At 45.5% G+C, this 16,882-nt stretch overlaps 1 protein-coding gene and 1 long non-coding RNA gene across 27 annotated transcripts in view; one reads left to right on the forward strand and one right to left on the reverse strand.

Moving 5' to 3' along the window:
• Positions 1-13,806, reverse strand: part of MAP2 (microtubule associated protein 2) — a 188,530-nt gene extending 174,724 nt beyond the window's left edge. For 20 of the 26 annotated variants that reach the window (XM_072341648.1, XM_072341678.1, XM_072341681.1 and 17 more), the window contains exon 1: positions 13,034-13,172. The gene's annotated coding sequence lies outside the window, so the exon portion shown is untranslated. Of the gene's footprint in view, positions 1-12,785; positions 12,880-13,033; positions 13,173-13,507 lie in introns of those variants that run through there. The other 6 variants (XM_072341654.1, XM_072341660.1, XM_072341645.1 and 3 more) reach the window with 6 other exon arrangements.
• LOC140254731 (uncharacterized) overlaps positions 13,264-16,882 on the forward strand; it is a 64,708-nt gene continuing 61,089 nt past the window's right edge. Inside the window, exons 1-2 of the long non-coding RNA XR_011904296.1 lie at positions 13,264-13,359; positions 13,474-13,593. This is a non-coding gene — a long non-coding RNA (uncharacterized lncRNA). The remainder of the gene's footprint in view (positions 13,360-13,473; positions 13,594-16,882) is intronic.

Genomic DNA, 16,882 nt, shown 5'->3' on the forward strand with positions numbered 1-16,882 from the left:
GATAATTCTCTAGTAAAGGACAGGTGTCTGTTTAGAACTTCCCGAGAAAGGCAGTCATTCCCTACAGAAATCTGTCAGATTCAGTTTCAGGCTTCTGAGCCAAGTCCTCTGTTCCAGTCTCATCCCAAAACAAAAAAAAAAAGAAGCCCTGAGTATTCCCAAGTCCTGAATTTCAAGTAGACCATTATGTGACTCCAGCAGACTGCAGGAAGTATGGAAGCTATCTGCTCTAAATATATGACAATATTAGCCCAAACAGGCGCTTTCCAGCATCTCAAATGCCATTTATGAAGATGTACTTTTCCATCTAATGAGCAGCATTGTTTCATCAGTTGTCACCATGAAAAATTAATTGGCAAAATCAAAATTAAACTACAGCTTTTTGAGAATGGAAAAAACAAACATGTGCTCTGTTTTCTGCCTGTTTCAGGTGCTCTAAACTATTAATCCAGAGTACACGGGGAAAAATAAATAAATAAATAAATCTTTGTTTTAAAAAACACTGTTTCAACATTATTCACACCTCATAGCCATCAAAATTAAACACCAACGTACAGGATCACACTCACAAAAAACACAACCCCACCTCCTAGCTTTGTTAAGTCAGGCTGAAAGGAGTCGTCTTGTGTTTTGAAACTGTAGGCTGGCTCTAGCAATAAAACTCAGACCATTAAGATCTCTAGACCATGAATGTCTGTATGAAACATACTCCAATAAAAGAAAGCACTTCACTGCGTTCCCTAGGTAAGGCAACATTATAAATATTAATTACTACTACTAAGTAGGTACAAGTTTGGAATCTTGAAACTATTCTACCATTAACATCCTTTACATAATTACACCACAAGTCTTCCTGGAAAAAAACAAAAAACAAAACAAAACAAAAAAACAGAAGAAAAAAGGAAAGGAAGCTGAACGGCTATCAGGCAGAAAAGCCAAAGTCATCAGACAAACGCAGTTGGTTTTAAAGCAAATTCACAGACATGCAACATACCCAACAAATAACACTTACTGTGAAAGCAGGTGCCAAAAACCCAAAACTGAAAAACATGGAACAACACAGAATGCTTTCAACCAGTAACAATACCTACCTGCTTCTCCAGGCCTATTGCATCCACAGCTTAGCTCCAATTTTTCCTACCACTTCATGCATGCTCAAGCCTCCAGTAACTTCTCCACCATGCTACAATTAAGTCTTTCTCAAAAATATGTTTATTGTGCCTGGTTTTCTGCTTTGCCTCCTTCAAGAGCAAGCCTCGAGTCAGTCCTTGAAGTCCACAAGCACAACATTCTGATTCTGTAAAAGCCATTGCAAATTACTACAGGATCTATACCAGCAGCTCCTGTTTGCCTTAATATCAGTGCATTACTAGAACAGTAAGGACTGACATTAAGAAACACGAGTCTTACCAGGTTTACAAGCAGCAGCAAGTCTGGTGAGGAAAAAGGACAAATGCTGTTCTTCATCACAACTTTCCCCAGCTGGGGAATACCATCATAGCATGCAGTTGCTACTCCCTCCCTCCCTCATTCACTGCTCACACACCTCCTCTCTGATTAAAACAAAACAAAACAAAACCACAACAACAACAAAAAAACCCACTCCCAAAGACTGAAGCTGCCCATCTCAAAGAAGTGCCCTTATTGTGCCTTTCTCCCAGTTTACACTTTAATTTTAGCTTCAAGGCAGCTGGGTTCCTCTCTGGGGAAAAACAACAGCAGCACACTAAACCCTCTGGGTACATTCCCCCTGCCTTCCTTCCCAATACGCCACTGTGGGGTTTCACACAGGTCTAACACAACATCAGTCTGCAGCAAAAGGGTAGTTAGTTCAGTCTCATAGAATCACAGAAACAGAAGGTTGGAAAGGACCTACAAGATCATCTAGTCCAACCATCCTCCCTTTACCATACCTACAGAAAAGCACTAACCCTTATCTCCTAGCTCCCTATCCCTAGTCTCTCAGGGTAACAAACTGTTAACAAAAAGGCTGTCTAACCTGGGGCAGTAGCTTTCAAGAACTGTTAAGATTTATTTTTCCTCTCCCGTGGGTAAAAAAAAACAACAAAAAACCTTAAAGGTTCCAGATTCACAGAGATTAAAAGGCTTACTGAATGACTTGATCCATCCTTTTATGGCACAGTTGTTCCATGATCATGTGGCTACTCTGTACCATTAGGTAGGGTATTATTGGCACAGCTTTAAGGAAAACAAACAAAAAGCAACCCACCCAGCATTTGGAAGCCAGCTTGTCTTTAACGAGGATCTCAGCTGCAGGACCAACCCCTAAGTAGATGCTGTAAAAACTCAAAGGACATTTAAAACATGGATTTTGACTTGAATTCCTCAGAACTCACTATAAGAAACTAACAGCAGATCCTGATATAACACTACCAAGGAATTGCTATTTGAATAGTAAATGCATATCAGATTTTAAAAGGAAACAGATTAGATTTTTTGCCACAAAGAAGCTGCTCAAGAAATGTAAAGGACAAAAGCCAGCAATAGTGTGAAAAAAATTCCATTGGTGGCACAAGAACAGAAGTAACAACTCCCTCAGGCTTCGTGCAGATGCTCCAAAGCGTTTGTAAGGACAGCAATTGCAGTTTACACAGTCCCAGGACTACCCAAGTCGGCTCCTGGCTTGTTACCCCCACGATTCAGCTAAAGCCCTTCCAAAGCAGGACTGCAGTAGCCCTGGACTCAGACATTGCTGCTAGACAAGGGCCGTGACCCACAAAAAGAACACCTTTAGGAAGTGGCAGCTCCCACCTTCCAGCATGGCAGCAAGACAGCCAAAACCCACCCACACATCTCAGTACTGCCATGCTTCCTCTGCCTGCTGGAGTAGGCAGGGGAGTATGGGGGATATGGGAGAGGAGCAGTTATCTCGTAACCACTTCTGTGCACCCACACCACACCAGCCTAAATTCCTGGACCCACCATGTGCCACCACCTGCTGCTGCTGACTGATCCCCAACACAGAGGTGTGTTACCACAGCGCTTACCCTCCAGACAGTTTCCCTCCAGACAGTCCCACAATAGAGAATTTTAAACTTCCTGACTAGGCCCTTTCTGGATTGCAGACACGCTGAAGGGGAAATAATAAACAAAATGAAATACAGGTTGAACATTAGTGTAAAATACTGAGTCAAGCTTCTATAAATCACAGTGCAAACCAGCGAGTTCTATCTGGCTAACAATCTCAGCAGTCTGCAACCCTTCTCCGTTGCACACATCAATATTCAGAAGCACACAACACCAGCTGCTCTGGGGGAGCAGAATAATACCAAATCTTTGTTGCCGCCACCGCTCCCTGCTTTGCAGTCTCCAGCCCACCTGCCATCATCCTGGGCTGCTTTGTGTCTGCGACTGATGTTCATGGACTCTTTTGTTGTGTGCCTATAAAAAAGCACCCGCAATATCTCCAAATTCTAACAGTTCAAGTAGCTCTAATTCAGCTTCCAGCTATGCTCTTCGTCCTCTAAAAATAACACACATTTAATTGCAACTTGCTACAATTTTCTAATTCTCTGTGACCCCAAATGTCTAAATCTATTACCCAAAGACAGCCACAGTAATCCTTAATGAAGGTGTGGGTATGATGCAGCATGCTAGGGGCCATCTGGTTGCCAGGTGTTTCCTGGCTTAGCTTTTCCTCACAGCACACACCCCTCCTCCTACTCCTCTAATTCTAAGAAAGACAATTTCCACCTCAGGACCTCCTTCATTAAACATACAGGCAAGGGTTTTACTGCAAGCAAGTTCATTTTCTTCTTGCAGCGGGAAGCACGGAAAGGCTGCTTGTTACCATTTGTATCACCCCATGACCAGCAGCAGAAGACTGTACCAAGGGTATTTCTGACTGTCAGTAGGAAGGGAGCCAAGTGCAATGTTTTCACGGTCATCCTACGTCTTAAAATCCATCCCTTACGACCAAAAACTGACTTAAAAGATTAAAAACATTAAAAGGGCAGTCTTTTAGACCTATCAGAACTACTCACATGAAGAGCTGACTGAAAAAACACAGGGCAAGACTCTCAACAACTGTAATTTCACATCTTTCAAAGAGTATCACAACCTACTTAGAGATGGTAGACCTATATTTTACTTGCAAAAGAAGAACACTAACTTCCCTGAAATCCCTGCCTTTCAGACAGGCCTTTCCCCTCTCAGTTACATATTCCTATCCTTCCCCAGCACTCTGCAACACTTCTATTTGCTGTCTCAGGGTTAGTAAAATCAAATCACCTTTGTCAATACAGGTACATACTTCACACCGATTAAATTGTGCCTTAAAATGTTAGCAGTAATAACAGGTTACTCACACAAATAGCGGTATTACAGGAAAACAAACAAAAGCAAGTTCATAAATTGATTCCAAAGCAAGATTCTGTAACTCACCTTAACATCTCCAAAACCAACAAACCAGAATTTAGCCAATAGGCAGGGCACAAACCTGAAAAAGTTGCACTAATAACTATGACTACCACAGAGTCTCATTTCTGTCCTCCTAGGAGCTGCGGGTCAAGCATCGCTTCAGCAGGTACTGCTTGCCTGTCGGTGCTTCAAAGCCTGAGTTTGCAACAAGGGCTGCAAAGATGACTTAGTCCAGATGGACCAAAGAACTGGAAGGTACCACAGTTACACCTTCTGGGTGCACATCAAGAAACATAGGGTACAGCTGCACAGGTCATCCCTCACCCAGAGGCTGGCCTGTGAATGGACACACAGGCTGCAGAGATGAGTGATGGGAAAGACCCAGCTGAACTTTAGTGCCCGCTGGCAGTTCTGGTAACAACACTGATCAGTGCTGGCATCTTACTACTGGGTTACAGACGTGGAGAATCCCAATACATCTGAGCAAACACACACAGACATCCAGGCATCTAAAGAACCAATACAATAAAGCCACTGTAAAAGTGATGAAATATGCTTCTAACTTGAGGGTGACAGTAACCATCAATTAAAACTCGGCTACATATTATTGATTCCACTCAATGCTAACACTGAGCAAAAACAAGAAGGAAAAAACCAAACTGACTCCATTCAGCTTTCTGACCGATGGAAGCAGCCCCATCCAACCTGACCTTGAAAAAAACAAAATGCATTCCCCAGAAGTATGTGCTCAATTAGTCATACTGAAATACACACTTAAGAGTAGCTTTAATGTTGCAATTCACATACTGACATTGTTTTACACAATACTAACAGCATGCCATCTTAAATAACCTGACTGAAGGATTATAAGCATCACCTATAAATCATCACTGCCAATTCTGACAGAGTATAAAATTATATATAACCATGTCATGTCTTTTGTTCAACATCTAAGATATACATTTATTATATGCTGTAACAGACAGCCCTGCATAATATGAAATGCTTACATTAAATATTTGTCTTGTTCTGAAACACAACCAGCTTGCTATACCCTGAAAGGCTTAACTTTGCAGAACACCACGGAATGAAAGCCCTTATTTACAGTGTTCTATCCCTTGCTCTTTGGAATGAATCATGTTATTAACTGTTTCACATTCCCCCCCCCCCCACCCCGAAAAATAAGAGGCTTGTTTGGTTTTCTTCTATTTTTTGTTTTTAATTACTCTCATGCGTGCCTGCCAACTTTCTCTTTACTACTCCACAAAATATAAATATTTTCCTCTCTCTAACCCAAAATAAACATGCAGTTTCCTTCCTCCTGGTTGATGTGTTTCTCCAACATTTTCATGCAGGAAATTTTTAATGGGGTATCTAATTGATCATATGAGAAAGAAGCGGTGAAGCGGTGGGGACAAAAAACTAGCTTGCCACTCTCCTTTTGGGCACATCAAGTCACACACCAAGCAAAAATGGCAGCTCTGCTCCGGACTAGCAGCTGCACAGTCACCAGGTCCCAGGTGCATTCTGAGCATGCTGACAGCCAGCTGGGAGCATCATCCTGAGGGCCCAACTCTGCCCTCCCTGTGCCACTGCAAACTGAGAACTACTCCGACATAAAATTGAAGAAGCTGGCTCCCCATGCAGCTATCTCCCTCTGCAAGTGCTTGCTGTTAAGTTTTGTCCATTTTGTTAAACAATACTTCTCCCTTGCATTTTCACAGGCATTGCCCAGCACTGCAAATTTCCTAATACTAGCACAGGTAAGTGCTGAAGGAAACAGGGTAACCCTGCAGGCCAGGAAGCAGCTTAGGACAGACACACCTGGTTTCATCTCTGATCCACCCAGAACTGCTGGCTGACAAGCAGGATGGGATGTGAATTACTGAGTGTCCAAACCATCCCTTGAAGAGCAAGCACTACTCTCTTTTTTCTTTGCAAACCATTCAGTTACACATCTGTCTTTCCCCTTTGGGAGCCCCCCAGATTTTGTCCTCAGCTTCCTTGCACGTTCTCTAATTGCTGAGAGAAATAAAATCTAGTATTGATTTCAGCATGAGTCAAGCGGAGCAGGCTAATGCCTAACTGCATGAACACGGTCTTGCTGCAAACAGGAGCAGAAGCCTGCCTATCTACCACACCCTGCAATACTGCCTGCCCCCAAAGAGCAGCCTGAGACACCTGAAAAGCATGTCTGGCACCAGCAAACAGGAATCTGGCAATGCAGAGACAGTGCTCATGAACATACAGCTGCTGTTAATCAAACTATAGCCCCAGTAGCTCAAACAAAGGTAGTAGCTCTGCTTTCTGAGTGATACCACATGGCCAGAGCAGGAACGGGTACCCAATTGTATCTTACCTGGTCACATGAAAGCAGATGAAAGAATGGGACTGGGACTTTCAAAGGCCTTGGGATCTGTACTCCACAATCAGCCAGGGGGACACTGGAATCATGTTAACTTTTGCAAGAGCTGGATGGCAGTGCTTTGAGCTGCTGCACTATAGTGTGCAACCTTGGGTCCAGAGTCCAGACAAATCCTCTCTGAGGCGATCAAATCCTTCAGCTCTAACCTGGCAGTCACAGAAAGGCCACTGCAGAAAACAGAGTAACTTGGCACAGAAAGGGCTGGCTAGCAAACACGAGCCCCAAAACGGAACAATTCAGATCCAGAATTGGATCTCTTCTTAAAGTCAGAGGATTTCAAACATGCAGCTTCTGCCTATTTCACAGCAAACACAGAAATGAAGACTTCTTTGCAGACCCTCTTAGACTCTCAGCTTTCCCAGGGGGTAACGGGGCCCATACACTGGTGGTCTGATGCCTTGCAGTTGTCTGCACTGGCTTAACAAGTTATTACAAATATCTTCTATGGAAGATGTGAAGAAGGGGGAGAGAGAGAAAGACTTAGCTCTACCACAAAGTCAGCTGAGGTGCCTTTGGGCACAGCCTGGATGGCACAGCAGTTGAGTTATGCAGGGAAGGGGGCAGATGTGCTCTCCTGTCCAGCAGAACCAGGTTTCTGATCCCACAATAAGACACCCAGCTGCCTTTCAAATGTCTGCAGCAATTCTAGCATGTCTGCTGTTAATCTCGGGATCAAACCTGGCCAATTCTCCAAAACTCTGCTCTCAGCCTTCACAATATTCTTCTCTATGTTCTCATTTTGAGACATTTTCTCACCTAATTCATCAAAACTGCACTTAAGATCAGAAGCTCAAAAGTGGCAAGTTTCACACTGGGAAGCAGCTGCTCTAACAGATAATGCATGCTCCTCAAAATAGGGCTGACAGCTTCCAGTTTTAAACCAGACACCAGCCCCTATCAGTCTCTGCAGAAAATAAAGTGAAAACATAGGGTTAATTGAATCAATAGGTCTTATAATTAAATGCTGCCAAGTTAGATGACATGACCAGAGCATTGTTCTGAGGCTTTTTTAATATTGTTCATCCGCAGGTTGCACACACATTAAATACAGCTAATTTTGCAAACGGATACTGGAAATTTAATTTCAATCTCCCTCAGGGAGAAAAACAACAAGTTTTGCAACAGAGAAGAAAGTTTCCATACACTCCATCCACTAGGAGCTGCTGCAGTCTGGCTGCATTAGGGCTCACAACGCTACCTCCCATCAGAAAACCCTTCTAATCCTTCTCAGGAGGAGTGACCAACACGAAACAAGGAATATGCCTCAGATCCCTGCACCCAGGAGCACCACTTGTAAATTAAGGAAAGCAATTTGCCTGTGGGGCTGAATCCTACCTACAAATCTGTAGCTCAAGAATTCACATCCCCCTCGTGTGCTAAAGCATCCCAGGTTTTCAATAATGAGAAAACAGAGCTGAGAAAGGAATTGTCTTTTTCCAGATGGTGCAAGTTACATGCAGATTCAATGCACTCAGTGTAGTTCCATTATTTTCTCTACCTGCCACTCTTGCTTACAACAAAATCAGCACATTACTCATATAGGGGTGCATGCTTATTTCATCTGGAAGACAGACACCGTGTGCTAAAAAAAACAAATACTGACTCCACCACATAAAGCTACAAAGTGTTTAAAAATGCTAGGAAAACAAACAAAAACATGCTTGTCAAGGCTACTCAGGCAGCACCTGCCTCTCTAATAACCAGAAACAATGAGATCTGATAAATCTCTGCATTACCAAGGTTGCCCAGGTCTCGTATTTGCACCACAATTCCTTTCAAGTTGGCACCCTAACAAAGCCACAAGATACCGAGTACCAACACTGCACCCGTTGCCTTGTTAGCATTCTGAATGACTGTGACAGCTTCCTCTCCTCCCCAGTCAAGACAAAAGAAAAAAGATCAGTTTCATCTGTGTGACTGCTGTAGGGAAAAACACCAGTGAGTGTAAAACCGTAAGGAACAACTCCATTAGCTCATCTTTTCTCTTTAATAAAGCGGCAAACAATTAGTGTTAAAGTAAAATGGGTCAATCAAGACCTCAAATCTTCTTAACAGCTAGCACAGTCAACCCATGTGGCTACAGCAATCCAAATTAACCCCACACATGCATGTCTCTTCTTCCAGTACCTAGAAAGCAATTACAAATGTCACATTTAATGTCCTTCTAAAACATCTTTCTGCAGCTTAGTAGCGTAACCTGTGATTTACCCTACCCTTGAAAGAAAAGCTTTTTCCTTTGCTGAGGCAGATGGCTTAGGAAACCACCCCTTTCCATCAGTGTCTCTCCAAATCAGCTCCACCCTGCGGAAATCAGTCTCTTGCTGGTTTTTCCTTATTAGCTCAAATGCACTACAGAATCACTGCTAACGAGCACACCTGTGTGTGAAGGAAATGAACAAAGAGAAAAGGCACCAGGACACCTAAAAGCAGCAAGGCCTGTATTCTCCCTCAGCTTGTATGTGTTAGGGGAAGGACATGCAACCTAGTGACTTCAAGGAACGCTGTTCACTTCCATACTTTCTCTGGAAGCCCTCAACACCACCAAACATCATTGGGGTTTTCCACAACTAAGCCCGTGGACACTGAATTTAAACCATTTTCCTTTCCAAACAGAACAGTTTAAAACAGCCTTAACTTTAAAGCACACTCAACATTCATTTCCAAGAACAATTAAGAGAGTACTTTAACAACTGAATAAATCCAGACGGACAAAAGCAAGCATCTTGGAGTTTTCAGGAACAATTGCACATACAATCACAGAATGGTTTGAGTCGGGAGGGACCCCCTAAAGACCACTGAGTCCAACTCCCCTGCAATGAACAGGGACATCTGCAGCTCAATCAGGCACTCAGAGCCCCGTCTAGCCTGACCTTGAGCGTCCTCAGGGTTGGGGCAGGGCAACCACAGCATCTCTGGGCAACACATTCCAGTTCTTCACCACATACTGTAAAATAGAAGCACATTTCAAGTACGCACGTGGACCTCAAAAAAGCACACAAATGAAATGCCCAGATCATCAGATAATTCCATCTAGAAGGTACCTTGGGAAGCCAGTTGGCCCTAGGGCTCAAGAACACTGCAGTATTCCAAATGTCTGTCTTGTTACCCACTCGTGCATGTTAACTGCAACACTCCCTAATGCATTTCTGGATAAAGCTTCGATATAGCAACAAATGTGCTGAAGGCACAAAATTTCTCTTAGAAGAACCCCAATAAAGCCAAAGGTCAAAAGGTTGCTTTTTACCTTGTGCTGAGGCAGAGGCTATACCAGATGAGCTCTCAGCATCCTCACTGCCAGCACCCAGGACTACATGGAAAAGAGGTCTCAACTTTGGAGACGCCCACAATTTAGAGAGAAGCACTACTAGAGCTTGTTTGGCTTTTTTTCCCCCCTCCTTAAGCTGGTTGTCATTTGTCTTACTGTGGCATATCAGATTTCAGATCTGACAGATGCCACATCTCCTTTACAAGTTCTATCAGTGCCTTCTGACTTTGTGGAGCTTACAGTAATAAAGAGGCAATTCTTTGAAAACCATTATCGTCAAGTCCTCACAAGCTAAATTCTTTTTGACTTCTCCCTCTTCTCACTCCTTTAAGCAAACAAACCTGTCTCCAACACATGTATATGAAATGCCACGTTTGGAGGTGACTGCTGAAATAGTCCAGCAGAGTCTGAAATGGGCCTCAGCCACCCATTTCTGTGTTTAGGTATTTCCAGCAATTCCCACAGCTCAGACAACTGTTCAGTGACAACAGGCCCATACGTAGAGGGGCCACAAACAGCTCTGGTGTCAGTACAAAGAGCAAACGTTTCCTCTCGTGAATCCAGGTACACAGCTTTGCAAACAGTAACTCATACAGAAAGCAGCACGATGCAGGAGGAAAGGAAGGGTGTGCTTCTGAAAAGCATCCAGTAACAAGCAAATTCTTAACCCACAGACTGCAGCAACTCATTTAGGGCCTACTGCAATCCTTCACGTTCCAGTGCAGGACCCCAGGGGTCATTAAATGACGATTTTTTAATTGTCAGAATATATTTAAAGAGCACAGCAAAGTGGGTACTGACATAACATACCAGAACAATTACATCAGATCTCTAAATCAAGGCTTCAAACGCTGCTTTATGTAACAAACTGCATTATAAGCGCAATGAACTGCCCTCTGCGCTCAAAGTGTGCTAAAATTCTCCACAGAAGAACAGCGACTTTTTCTTGTCAGGATGACAGCTCTTTGGCTTCTCTCATACACCCGCGGGCAAACCACAACATGGGTGCAACAAATTATAAAGTTCTATTAACCGAATCCTTTACATAAAGGGATGGAGTGAAGGAGCACCACTTCTCCTCCCGAGCCTCACCGCACAGGGACTCATTTGCTTCCTTCACTTTTGCTCTGTGAATGGCCTCACTAAGCTAAAGGGGTGCAGCATGCTGGTTCAGCTCACCTCTAAGGCTCTGCAGTGCTGGGGCCTGAGCTCCAAGACTTGGTGCCACACCAACTTTGGGGTCCCACCTGCCAGCAAGTGCATTCTTGTTTTAACCAAGCAGGTGAAATTAAATGCACAGCGTTGAACTCAGTGGTTCCTACAGCAAGGTGCTACTGAGGTGAGTCAGGGGTTTGCCCACCATTTTACATACCACATTCTGAAAATACAGACAGCACAAACACACACCCATCCACAAACTGACCAAGACTGTCTCTGTGCTAACTGAGTTTCTATCACAAGTAGGGAAGGTGTCTATTCTTTACATGTGAATCACTTCTTAGAGACCTATCAAGTAACAGCAGGAGGATTTTCATCACATATAGCTCTCTCTGCACATTCCCTTCCCCTCCTCAGCAAGAGCTGAGATGCCGTAATCACGTCATCCAGTAGGGAGGAAAGCTAGAGAAGCTATTGGAAACAAACACATCCTGCAGCTGATATCTGTACTCAAGCCATCCACCAGCACAGGTGCAAAGAGAAAGACTCCTTTACAAGGAGAAAGCAAATGTCTGGGCAGGAAGGGGGAGATGCAGAACAGAGAGGAGATGTGCTTTCACTCTGCAAAGAACACGGCTGAAAACAAAAGGGACAGGTTTGCTGGTTGGGGAGCAGCACAAGCGCTGGACAGCAAACGGTTCTTAGAGACCGATTCACTGAAACGGCCACAAAAACACAACGGATCACGGGATGGCAGAGATTTAGAATATGTGGTAAGAGTTACAACATGTACATATATAATTCACGACTTTATGTGAACAAGCCCTTTACGTGAAAGCCTGCTGCTCGATATCAAGAAGAAACCTGCACAGAACGCCACCAAGTCAAAGAACATCTTTATTCAGAGGAAAAACGAATTCCGTTGGCACCCTGAAAGCAAAAGACAGCTCTGCTGGCACGTGGCACACCCCACACCCCCTTCCTTCCCAAAGGTGCCCCGCACAGCACGCCTTATCCGAGCAGCAGGTCCTCACGAGCAGCTAACACACACACACACACACACACACACACACACACACACACACACATACATACACACACCAACCTGAGGCGAGCAGCGTTTATTGGGCAGCCCTCCGCAGCGCAGCGCTGTGTGCCCGCGGCTCTTACCTGCAGCAGCAGCTCGAGCAGCAGAACGGTCTCTAACACAACAAGGCTTTGTTCGCCGCCGCCCCGCTGCGGTTACGGCAGCCACGCGCGTTTCCTCCCCGCGGCTCATGCATCCAATGCGGGACGTTACGATTCCTTAACCCTCCCCTCACCCCCCCTTTTAAGCGCAAATTAGAAGCGCTTACACCCGCGGCACCCCCGCGTCTCCGGCAGCGTTCTTTGTTCAGCCTTACAGATCCCTTTAGAGAAGCTTAGGGTGGGGAGGAGGGGGAGAGCAGGAGGAGACAGAAGGTGACAACCCTTATAGGGTTTTAAGCGCTACGGATGCTCAGACCCCGAAGGGGAGCCGACGGCTGCCAGGAGAACAAAACGAGCCCCGCCGTTTACCTGCGGGAGGTGAGCGGAGCCGACCCGCCGCCCGCCGTGTCCCCGCCGTGTCCCCGCCGTCTGCTCGCGGCTCGTTCAGCAGCGCCCGCTCCCTGGGGGCGGCACGCGCCCTCCTCGCGCCTAACGGCCGCGCAGCCCCCCGCCACGCGCCCAGCCCGCCCGACCGCAGCCCGCCAGCGGCGCCCGCTCGCTCCTTCCCGCCCTTCCTCCGGCGCTCGCGCGGCGGACCCCACCTCACGCTGCCTTACCTGAGCGCGGCAGACAGCTGCCGGCACCGGAGCACGGAGGGGTAAAAACGCAGCGCTCCGCCGCCGTCAACCCGCCCCGCCGCTCTCGGGGCTGTCGCCGGGACGCGGCCGCCTGCGCGCCGCGAGCCCCCGGGACCCGCCCCGCTCCTCCGGCCCCGCCCCGGCCCCGGCGCCGCTCCCGCAGGGCCCCCGAGGCGGTGACGGAGGGCCCGGCCCCTCGCAGCCGCCCCGCCCCGACTCGAGCTCGCCGCCCGCAGCGGCCCCTGCATTGCGGAGCGGTACCTGAGCGGGGCGGCTCCCGCAGCCCGACATGGCGATGTGGTGAGGTGCGTGCTAACGGCCGGCCCCCGCCGTGCTAGGGCAGCCGTCCCGCGTGTCCCTCACCTCGGGGCTTCCAGTGAGGCCGGTCGAAGCACCTTCCGTTTTTCCTTTTCTTCTAGGAGGCAAAGTGGTGAGATAGTTGGAAAATCATACCTCAGGATCTGCGCTGCTGCCGCCTTCCAGCTGTGCTGGTGTGGCTCTGAGCTCTCCGGCCCTTTCCTGGGCTTCGGCGATGAAAGGTATTCTGTTTGCCACTTAGCAGCTTCCCAGTCCAAACTCTCCCCTCTGCCCCTCGGGATGGCACTTAACGTTTCCGTATTCCTTCGGTGAGATAAGAAACACGAGGGCAAAGGCAGCCGTCGTGCGATGGCAGCTGTGTGGCGGTGCTGCAGCAGCAGCTGGCCGCACCCACTCGGTGTCACTTGGTTGCCGTTCTGCTGCAGATAGTGAGTGGAACAGGCTCGATTCTCTTTCCCTGTCCCTGAACAAATGAATCTGGTGGTCTTTATTGAAAACGATTGTGCCAAGGGCGGTCTGTCAGAATCTTAACCAGCAATTCTCACTGCAACACTCACGTAACAGTGCCAAACTTTTAAACTTTGACTTCCTTTGGACATCCTTTGCAAATCAGCAGCAGACAGAGAGAGATTGTGCCAAGAGAATAAAGCCATCCTGATGTCCTCTGATTGCTCTCCGTCAGTGATGTATGTGAATCTGGAGGAGATGCTTCCAGATGAAACATTTGCTGCAGGCCATCTTTCTTGCAGCCTTCTGGGAAAACACCTGTTCAGTGCACAACACCCGTGAGCCAGCACATACTGTTGTACTAAGGAACATGATTTCACAAAGAAACATTGGTGGTAGCTGCATAATCAGACTAGATGACCTTAGAGCTCTCCCCACAAGCATAGGGACTTTGCCACATCTTTCACCACCCAGGTAACAGGAATGCAGGCTTCAAATAAAGCCTCATTAGGCTGAGAGGAAGTGAGCAGTTGACTTGATACTTCATGCAAATAGAATTAGATTTATTTTAAGCTTATAATATACAAAAAGGGAAAAGACGGTTTGTACTTTTGTGGGGGGAAAAAAGCGCTGTAAGCATATCATAGAAGAGGAATCTCAATGGAAAGACATTGTGCCAAATAAATAGGCTGTGTCCCATCTATAAACATCCCTAGGGATCAGGGTGATATATTGACCACAGAAAGGCTCAGAGTATTCCATGTGCTGTGCAGAAATCGATGCCTCTCACTCAGATGCAGTATTGTGGTATCGCGGCAGTATCTTTTCAGCAGCAGGCTGCAGTGAGAGAAGGTGAATGCTGGATTGTTAGTCATTCAGCTGCAGCTCTCCTTTAAACAGTCACCAAAGGTGAAAAACAAACACAGAAAAAACAACACAGCATTCGCCATTTTCCCCCAGATAATTATCTAGTCAAATTACGTTATACTTTACATTAAGTATTCAACAACAGCATTGACACTAGATGTTTTAAGAGAGGGAAAAAGGGTATAATTTATGTTAGAGATGTTAAGATACATACAAGTGTTTTTATTAGAAATATTCATGCAGAGATCAAAAAGCATCATCTTACTAAGAGACAGCGGGGAAAGATTTCTTTACAAAGGGGATTTTTACATAACTTCACAAATGAGGAGCTATATAGTAAAGTTCTGACACACCGAATTATGGATGCCTGTTTGGAGATTTAGCTTGTGAAATTTGTGTGGACTTCTGCCTGCTGAAAGAAAAAGGAAGAACTTTGTCTAAAGTCATTTTGAAAGTGATTTGTTTCAAACTGTGTCTGAGAAACGCCACCATAAAACTGACCGTTTCAATGTATATTCTTATTATGTAGCTGCGATAACAAACTGCTTCTTCTCCTCTGACAGTTCATTGAGCTGTAATTGCTGGCAGCTTAGGTGTTTGGCTTCCCTTCTGAATAAAGAAGGAAACATTTAATCTTTCCAAAACACACGACTCAATGCCAGTGTCACAACTCAGCTAAGTGAGCAGAGCAGTCAAGTCAAAGCCAGCTCTTATTTATTCACGATCGGAAGAGCTGCAAGCAGAAACCAGAATTACAAGGCAGTGGAAAGCATCCTGTGGAGTTTTTAGGCACTTTCCCTGGTGGCATGTTGTAAGTCTTGGGCATGTGCCACAACCAGTTGAGCAGTTTTTACCACCTTTCCCCTTGGAAACACTTAGGCTAAGGGAACCGTGAAGGCGTGATTATTGCCTCAAGTTGCTGAGATGTTTCCTGCAGTAACAACTCTAGAGTCCCTCTAGTGCCCAAATGAAGGGGAGAAAAAAACAAACAACCCTGAGTTAGGCTCCTTAAAAAGCGTTATCAACCACTAAGCAAAACAAAACCAACCACTGACAATATGGTACATTTGTCCCTGGCTTTGTACAAGAGACTGCGTTCAGTCTGCTTCTGACTGGGACAAGAAACAAAACAATATCATTAACTCCTACGGCAAAACCTACATTTTAAAAACCTCCTTGTTCTGCATGTCCACTATTTGATAGGATTTGGCTTTTAAAGATTACTTGGAGATGTTGCCCGTCTGCAAACATATGTCACAAACTGGCACGGGAAAGCTTTAAGCAAACACAAGATCTAGCCATAGTGGGAAGACTTTTAGTGGAGCAACCCTGCCTTTGGAGACCTTCACTCTCTTTGATCTTTTTTCCAAAGGAAATAGGTACCCAAATGAATTATGGTGAGTTTGGATGTCAAAAGCCAATCTTTGCATTAGAAGTAGTGTGGTTTGAAAGCAGACAGTATAAATTACTGCTTCCACCTGCTCTTGGGGACACAAGGAGCAAGAATTACAGCAGACACACAATTCCAGCTGGTATTTGGATCCTTATTTCTCACTACTGTGATTGGAAGCAAAGGGTACCCAGATAACATGCTGAAGTGCAGTATGCACAGTGCAAATCGCTTATTGAGTAAGCAGTTATGCACAGAGCCTCCTTTCCCTCTGTCATTTACCTAACCCAGCCCATTTTCCTCTCAGCTCTTGAGGCTTTGTGACATCTTAGTTATGGGGCTGGTTGCCTTTGCTGAAGAGGAAAAAACTGGATGTCAGACCTGTCACGTTAGGGACATCTCACAGGACATTTTGTAAACATATTCAAAAGGAAGTGAGGGGATTACTGATCCCTGCAGAATGCAGCTGGTGACATTTCTAAAGCCTAAACCATTTTTCACTGCTTTAACCTGTTTTCTAGTGCACAGAGGAACAGTTTATCTGTTCAGTTCCCATCTCCATGAGCAGGGAAAGGAAGTCACTCAAGGGAGAAAAAAGAAAAAAAGAAAAATAAAGATTTGTTGCTCTTAACGTTTTCTAGTTATAACAGGGACCGATTGTCAGGAAGTAATGATTGCTAGACTGTGAGCTTTGGTTGTTTGCTTTGCTGTCTCTGCCTTCTCATTTGTACAACTACTGCCATCTTTGTCTATTCTTAAGGCTGTAGGAATAAAACCACAGCCCCATTCAGTATTACCAGGTCTTC

The sequence above is a fragment of the Excalfactoria chinensis genome, chromosome 7, assembly GCF_039878825.1.
Source record: "Excalfactoria chinensis isolate bCotChi1 chromosome 7, bCotChi1.hap2, whole genome shotgun sequence".
NCBI classification, from domain to species: domain Eukaryota; kingdom Metazoa; phylum Chordata; class Aves; order Galliformes; family Phasianidae; genus Excalfactoria; species Excalfactoria chinensis.